The sequence below is a fragment of the Oncorhynchus kisutch genome, linkage group LG15 (assembly GCF_002021735.2).
Source record: "Oncorhynchus kisutch isolate 150728-3 linkage group LG15, Okis_V2, whole genome shotgun sequence".
NCBI classification, from domain to species: domain Eukaryota; kingdom Metazoa; phylum Chordata; class Actinopteri; order Salmoniformes; family Salmonidae; genus Oncorhynchus; species Oncorhynchus kisutch.
In genome coordinates this window covers 5,972,178-5,980,273 of record NC_034188.2, presented here as the reverse complement: position 1 = coordinate 5,980,273, position 8,096 = coordinate 5,972,178, and the positions used below count along the sequence as shown (strand labels likewise).

Below are 8,096 nucleotides of genomic sequence, written 5' to 3'. Positions count from 1 at the left end.
AACTCACAACACTCTGGGAACCATGTAAACAACTGGCTCTTAATTGATGCTTGGTCTTTGGTACCACTTTATAGTTAAATATCCTTGCGTATATATTTCATCCTTTGTTCGGCAGATTCTTGTCCCTGATGTTATGGAGGGAAAAACGGGGTTGAAAAAGGGGGGTGGGGGGAGGAGAGGGGGCTCCCTCCTAGGTCCGCCCCATACATCCCTGTATTGAATATGAAAATATATGATGGCATAACGTGTTCAGTATGCAAGCATGAAGGAAACCATATGAACAGGAGGCCAGACAAAGAGCCTACTGTGCTCCAAGTACGACCACTCCCCCCTCTTCTCCTTCCCCTTCTCTCTTTCCCCTCTGTCTTATTCAATTGAGGGAGCAGGAGGAGAGAGGGAGAGAGAGAGAGAGAGAGATGAGAACAGAGCCCTGCTCAGGGAGAAAGAGAGAGAAAGTCCTACTCAGAGAGTGAGAGGGGAAGGGGGGGAAGTCCTACTCAGAGAGAGAGAGAGAAAGAGAGAGAGAGAGATATGAGAGGTATGAGAGAGTTCGACCCAGACAGAGGTAGAAGAGGGAGCCCTGAGGAGCTAAAAAGGGGCAGGACAAACTAGCCACGCGCCTCGCACACACAGACCCACCCGGGAGTACAGGTGAGCTGCAACTACTAGTGTACAGCTGCTATCTGTTATACAGGAATCATCTCCAATCGGTTGCTTTGTAACGGCTAGATTAGACTTTTTGGCGCAGTGACATGGACTCGTTCTTTGAGTTTTACCTACAGTTAATGATGTCGATCTTTAAGTTGTGAGACTCTATCTCTCCCCGGGGGGGAGAGAGTGCATGGGACTGAAAAGAAATACAAATGGGGGGGGGGGGGGGGGGGGGGGGACATGATAAAGCAGCTAAGGTGCCATCAGGTGCCATCAGACACCAGGTATGAGAGTAGTCGATGGGGGCAGGGGGCGATGGGGTCAGGGAGTGATGGGGTCAGGAGGCGATGCTGTCAGGGAGTGATGGGGTCAGGAGGCAATGCTGTCAGGGAGCGATGGGGTCAGGGAGCGATGGGGTCAGGAGGCGATGCTGTCAGGGAGCGATGGGGTCAGGGAGCGATGGGGTCAGGAGGCGATGCTGTCAGGGAGCGATGGGGTCAGGGAGCGATGGGGTCAGGGAGCGATGCACCAGTAAGTGTTGGATAGCGGGATGTTCCTGAACTTCAAAATCCACAATTACATCATAATTCTACACACGTCCAAAAACCTAATCTCGGTACCCAGAACCAAATCTCCTGCATGAGATACTATCCACAGTTGTTCTGAATAATAAACCCAAACACGAGGGTCGTATTGTTCAGTTCAGGGTTTTTGAGGGATATAATAATGTTAATGTTTGTAGAACACTTCCAAGTAGCATGACTCTGGACTTATTGGTCATTATGATTGTTGGAATATGGACACAAAACAGAGGTTGTGGAGTTCAGGGTTTAAAAGTTTGTTTTTTTCTTAAGTTAAGAATCAGGAGAAACAGTGTTATGAAGTTTGGGATTTGATGGAAGCTTTCCCGGTGATTTCACTGTAGGGTCAGTGGTATTTCTGAATACAGACAGACAGACAGAGGTAGTGTAGTCCAGGATTGGAGAGATAGTAAGACATTTGCGCCGTCTTGCTCATGTTTTTCTGAACTAGGAAGTTGTCTTAAATTGGTCTAAATTGTGAAGGGGTAGTGCCGTTCTGGATTTGAGGGATATATATTAAGACAATTGAACATACGGGTTATGTTTGCCTGCCAGATTTAGTAACTCTTTTCCCCAGTGATGTCAGTCTGAACGATTCCAACTCCAACACATGTTCACAGTCTTGTGGTGAACAAATATTTACATATTATATTAAAAGATTTGTATCAGAACCGAATTCTAGACATTCTTCCAGCAGATGTCCCTCAACGGAACAGATGGTCGCCGCTTTGTAGATCCAAGATTGTAAACATCAACTTGATGTGAACGTGTTGAAATTTACTCAACCTGTCATCAACATCCGTATCTCAAACTTCCCCAGTGATGAAATCTGTCAGAATGATGCTGTACAGTAAACGGAATAATACAAAAACCTAAATCGTGTATGAAATAAAACGTGGCAAACTCAAAATGATGTCGTAAAATCGATACGATGATAACCAGATTGATGTCAGCACATCTGTCCTCCCTCCTTCACACATCAACAAGAATCAAAGACACCTCTTGTCATTAATGTGTTCCAAATGGTATACAATACGTACGTAGTGTACTATATAGGGGATAGGGAGCAAGTAAAAAAAAACAAGTATTTTATTATTTTAACCTTTATTTAACCAGGCAAGTCAGTTAAGAACAAATTCTTACTTTCAATGACGGCCGAGGAACAGTGGGTTAACTGGTCTAGGAACAGTGGGTTAACTGGTCTAGGAACAGTGGGTTAACTGGTCTAGGAACAGTGGGTTAACTGGTCTAGGAACAGTGGGTTAACTGGTCTAGGAACAGTGGGTTAACTGCCTGTTCAGGGGCAGAACGACAGATTTGTACCTTGTCAGCTCGAGGATTTGTCAGCTCGGGGATTTGTCAGCTCGGGGATTTGAATTTGCAACCCTCCGGTTGCTAGTCCACCGCTCTAAACACTAGGCTACCTTGCCGCCCACTAGGCTACCCTGCCAACTCTGTTAAGCAGACATTGTGTCTAAACAATGCCACCCTTTTCCTCCTCTCACATTGGTCTCGGGTGTGGACACAGCAGCCCAGCTCATTTCAACGTGGTGGAGAATTTGGTAATATTTGGTAGATAACGTTGATCAATGAGATCCCCCCCCAAAAAAAGCACATCAAAGTGTGTAACACAACTTTGTGTGTTATCGTTGTGCTATGATCTTATAGCAGGACCAAATGACCTGGATTGGAGTTAGTTGATATTTCACTAAAGTACATGGTGCAAGTGATTTATAAGGACTTTTGAGATTCTGTGCATATTACTACAGCGATTGTGAAGATGTCCACTGACCTGACCTATGACCCTGAATGCTTTCTATGATTTTTTTATTTTACCTTATTTAACTTGGCAAGTTAGTTAAAGAACAAATTCTTATTTTCAATGACGGCCTAGGAACAGTGGGTTAACTGCCTTGTTCAGGGGCAGAACGACAGATTTGTACCTTGTCAGCTCGGGGTTTGAACTTGCAACCTTCCGGTTACTAGTCCAACGCTCTAACCACTAGGCTACCCTGCCGCCTCTACACTCTAACCACTAGGCTACCCTGCCGCCTCTACACTCTAACCACTACGCTACCCTGCCGCTCCAATATTGTTACAGTAAACTCAGAATATGGTTCCCAATCAGAGACAGCTGTTTATTCTCTGTGTTGGTTGGGGCGTGATAGTGACGAGGGTGGGTCATCTAGGTGATTAATGGTTTATATTGGCCTGATATGGTTCCCAATCAGAGACAGCTGTTTATTCTCTGTGTTGGTTGGGGCGTGATAGTGACGAGGGTGGGTCATCTAGGTGATTAATGGTTTATATTGGCCTGATATGGTTCCCAATCAGAGACAGCTGTTTATTCTCTGTGTTGGTTGGGGCGTGATAGTGACTAGGGTGGGTCATCTAGGTGATTAATGGTTTATATTGGCCTGATATGGTTCCCAATCAGAGACAGCTGTTTATTCTCTGTGTTGGTTGGGGCGTGATAGTGACTAGGGTGGGTCATCTAGGTGATTAATGGTTTATATTGGCCTGATATGGTTCCCAATCAGAGACAGCTGTTTATTCTCTGTGTTGGTTGGGGCGTGATAGTGACTAGGGTGGGTCATCTAGGTGATTAATGGTTTATATTGGCCTGATATGGTTCCCAATCAGAGACAGCTGTTTATTCTCTGTTGGTTGGGGCGTGATAGTGACGAGGGTGGGTCATCTAGGTGATTAATGGTTTATATTGGCCTGATATGGTTCCCAATCAGAGACAGCTGTTTATTCTCTGTGTTGGTTGGGGCGTGATAGTGACTAGGGTGGGTCATCTAGGTGATTAATGGTTTATATTGGCCTGATATGGTTCCCAATCAGAGACGGCTGTTTATTCTCTGTGTTGGTTGGGGCGTGATAGTGACTAGGGTGGGTCATCTAGGTGATTAATGGTTTATATTGGCCTGATATGGTTCCCAATCAGAGACAGCTGTTTATTCTCTGTGTTGGTTGGGGCGTGATAGTGACTAGGGTGGGTCATCTAGGTGATTAATGGTTTATATTGGCCTGATATGGTTCCCAATCAGAGACAGCTGTTTATTCTCTGTTGGTTGGGGCGTGATAGTGACGAGGGTGGGTCATCTAGGTGATTAATGGTTTATGTTGGCTTAATTCTTGTACCTCTGTGCCCCTGAGTGTGTCTTTAATTCCAGTTTGTCTACAAATACAAATGAACAATTGATATGTTGGATTCACATACCCATTTCAACCAAAAAAATATAAGTACAAGAATAGGACTATATCAAGTTAAATGCACGTTAAATACAGTTAAATTTGATTTAATTTACATTTTTTGGTTGAGATGGAGACTTGAGTCCTACATATCAAAACAAACTTGATTTGTCACATACACATATTTATGCAGATGTTATTGTGGGTGTAGCGAAATGCTTGTGTTCCTAGATCCAAAGGTCCAGTAATATTTAACAATTCACAACAACACACACATCAAAAAGTTAAATAATGGAATTAAGAGATATATAAATATTAGAACGAGCAATGACGGAGGGGCATTGACTAGAATACAGTAGAATAAATACAGTAGAATAAATACAGTAGAATAAATACAGTAGAATAAATACAGTATAATATAATACAGTAGAATAAATACAGTAGAATAAATACAGTAGAATAAATACAGTAGAATAAATACAATAGAATAAATACAGTAGAATAAAATACAGTAGAATAAATACAGTAGAATAAATACAGTATAATATAATACAGTAGAATAAATACAGTAGAATATAATACAGTAGAATAAATACAGTAGAATAAATACAGTAGAATAAATACAGTATAATATAATACAGTAGAATAAATACAGTAGAATAAATACAGTAGAATAAATACAGTAGAATAAATACAGTATAATATAATACAGTAGAATAAATACAGTAGAATAAATACAGTAGAATAAAATACAGTAGAATAAATACAGTACAATAAATACAGTAGAATAAATACAGTAGAATAGAATACAGTAGAGGACAGGAAAATTGTCAAATTCAAGCACTTATCAAGAGAACAAGTAGTCATCCCTACTGCCTCTGGCCTGGAGGACTCACTAAACAGAGAACAAGTAGTCATCCCTACTGCCTCTGGCCTGGAGGACTCACTAAACAGAGAACAAGTAGTCATCCCTACTGCCTCTGGCCTGGAGGACTCACTAAACAGAGAACAAGTAGTCATCCCTACTGCCTCTGGCCTGGAGGACTCACTAAACAGAGAACAAGTAGTCATCCCTACTGCCTCTGGCCTGGAGGACTCACTAAACAGAGAACAAGTAGTCATCCCTACTGCCTCTGGCCTGGAGGACTCACTAAACAGAGAACAAGTAGTCATCCCTACTGCCTCTGGCCTGGAGGACTCACTAAACAGAGAACAAGTAGTCATCCCTACTGCCTCTGGCCTGGAGGACTCACTAAACAGAGAACAAGTAGTCATCCCTACTGCCTCTGGCCTGGAGGACTCACTAAACAGAGAACAAGTAGTCATCCCTACTGCCTCTGGCCTGGAGGACTCACTAAACAGAGAACAAGTAGTCATCCCTACTGCCTCTGGCCTGGAGTACTCACTAAACACAAATGCATGTTGTGTAAATAATGTCTGAGTGTTGGAGCCCCTGGCTATCCATACATTTTAAAAGCAAGAAAATGGTGCTGTTTGCTTTAAATGATTTATACTTTTACTTTTGACACTTAAGTATATTTAAAACCAAATACTTTTAGATTTTCCTCAAGTAGTATTTTACTGTCGGACTTTCACTTTTAATTGTGTAACTTTCTATTAAGGTATCTATACTTTTGGGTGTCTATACTTTTGGGTATCTATACTTTTGGGTGTCTATACTTTTGGGTGTCTATACTTTTGGGTATCTATACTTTTGGGTATCTATACTTTTGGGTATCTATACTTTTGGGTATCTATGCATTTGGGTATCTATACTTTTGGGTGTCTATACTTTTGGGTATCTATACTTTTGGGTACTTTTTTCCACCACTGGTCTGTGTATACCTCTGTGCGTGCCAGCGTGTTTATGGGTTTGGGGCCGATTGTCTTTGTTTTGGGGTCGTTAGGGGGTCATGGAAAACAACACTGTTCTTTGTTGTCTGTGTGACTTGACTATCACGTTGAACGTGACTCACAAACACAACAATCCGACAAGTCTGATCAGGGATGGGATACTCTCTCTGTCTCTGTCTCTCTGTCTCTGTCTCTCTGTCTCTTTCTCTCTCTCTTTCTGTCTCTCTCTCCCCCCCTCGTCTCTATCTTCTCTCTCTCCCTCTTCTCCCTCTCCTTCTCTCTCTCGTTCTTTCTTTCTGTCTTTCACTATCCCCTCTCTCTCTTCTCCCTCTTTCTCCCTCTTTCTCTTTCTGTCTGTCTGTCTCTCTCCCTTCTCTCTCCTCTCCCTCTCTTCCTCTCTCTCTTCTCCCTCTCTTTCTCTCTCTCTTCTCCCTCTCTCTCTCTCTCTCCCCGTCTCTCTCTCTCTCCCCTCTCTCTCTTCTCCCTCTCCTTCTCTCTCTCGCTCTCTCATTCTCTCTCTCGTTCTCTCTCTCTCTGTCTCTCTCTCTCTCTCTCTCTCTTCTCCCTCTCGTTCTCTCTCTCTCTCGTTCTCTCTCTCTCTTTCTCTCTCTCTCTTGTTCACTCTCTCTTTCTGTCTCTTTCTCTGTCTTCTCCCTCTCGTTCTCTCTCTCTCATTCTCTCAATTCAATTCAATTCAATTCAATTCAATTCAATTCAATTCAATTCAAGGGCTTTATTGGCATGGGAAACATGTGTTAACATTGCCAAAGCAAGTGAGGTAGGTAATATATAAAGTGAAATAAACAATAAAAATCACACATACAGAAGTTTCAAAACAATAAAGACATTACAAATGTCATATTATATATATATATATACAGTGTTTTAACAATGTACAAATGGTAAAGGACACAAGATAAAATAAATAAGCATAGATATGGGTTGTATTTACAATGGTGCGTGTTCTTCACAAATCTTGCTGCTGTGATGGCACACTGTGGAATTTCACCCAGTAGATATGGGAGTTTTTCAAAATTGGATTTGTTTTCGAATTCTTTGTGGATCTGTGTAATCTGAGGGAAATATGTCTCTCTATTATGGTCATAATATGGTCATACATCTCTCTCTCTCCCCTCTCTCTCTTCTCCCTCTCCTCTCTCTCTCTCTCTCGTTCTCTCTCTCTCTCTTTCTGTCTCTCTCTCTCTCTCTCTTCTCCCTCGTTCTCTCTCTCTCATTCTCTCTCTCTCTTTCTCTCTCTCTCTTGTTCACTCTCTCTTTCTGTCTCATTCTCTCTCTCTCCCCTCTCTCTCTTCTCACTCTCCTCTCTCTCTCATTCTCTCTCTCTCTCTCTCGTTCTCTCTCTTTCTGTCTGTCTGTCTCTCTCTCTCTCCCCTCTCTCTCTTCTCCCTCTCCTTCTCTCTCTCTCTGACCCAGTCTAATGTAGACAAGTCTATCACTTGTTGACAGGAGTCTGGCCCATGCGGCTACCCACCTCTTCCTTAATGGTATCCTGTGTAAGGCCTGGGAGACCAAGCCAGCTCTCTGAACAGGGTATGTATGTGATTCTGTGAACTGATTATATTCTGCTCTGTTTGTGTCTGTTGGTCGTCTGCTCTGTTACTGTTGGAAACGTCTGATCAGAATGTTAATGTAATTCATTAGCTGTTTTTAATTGTATTTCTACACCCTGGGTATTTCTGAAGCAACATACAAGTTCAACCAGAGTGGGCGTTGTATTTATAACATCAGTCTAAATCCTGACTGTGAAAACCCAAAGGCTTCAGGCTTTAGTTGAACTAACTAATCAAAGTT

General features: G+C 42.4%; 1 protein-coding gene across 2 annotated transcripts in view; it reads left to right on the top strand.

Annotated features, from left to right (window-relative positions):
- The first annotated feature begins 368 nt into the window (after positions 1-368).
- The window catches only part of LOC109884093 (synaptopodin-like), a 63,015-nt gene continuing 55,287 nt past the window's right edge, over positions 369-8,096 (top strand). The window contains exons 1-2 of one of the 2 annotated variants that reach the window (XM_031789512.1): positions 369-651; positions 7,719-7,835. The gene's annotated coding sequence lies outside the window, so the exon portion shown is untranslated. The remainder of the gene's footprint in view (positions 652-7,718; positions 7,836-8,096) is intronic. The other variant, XM_020476099.2, reaches the window with a different exon arrangement.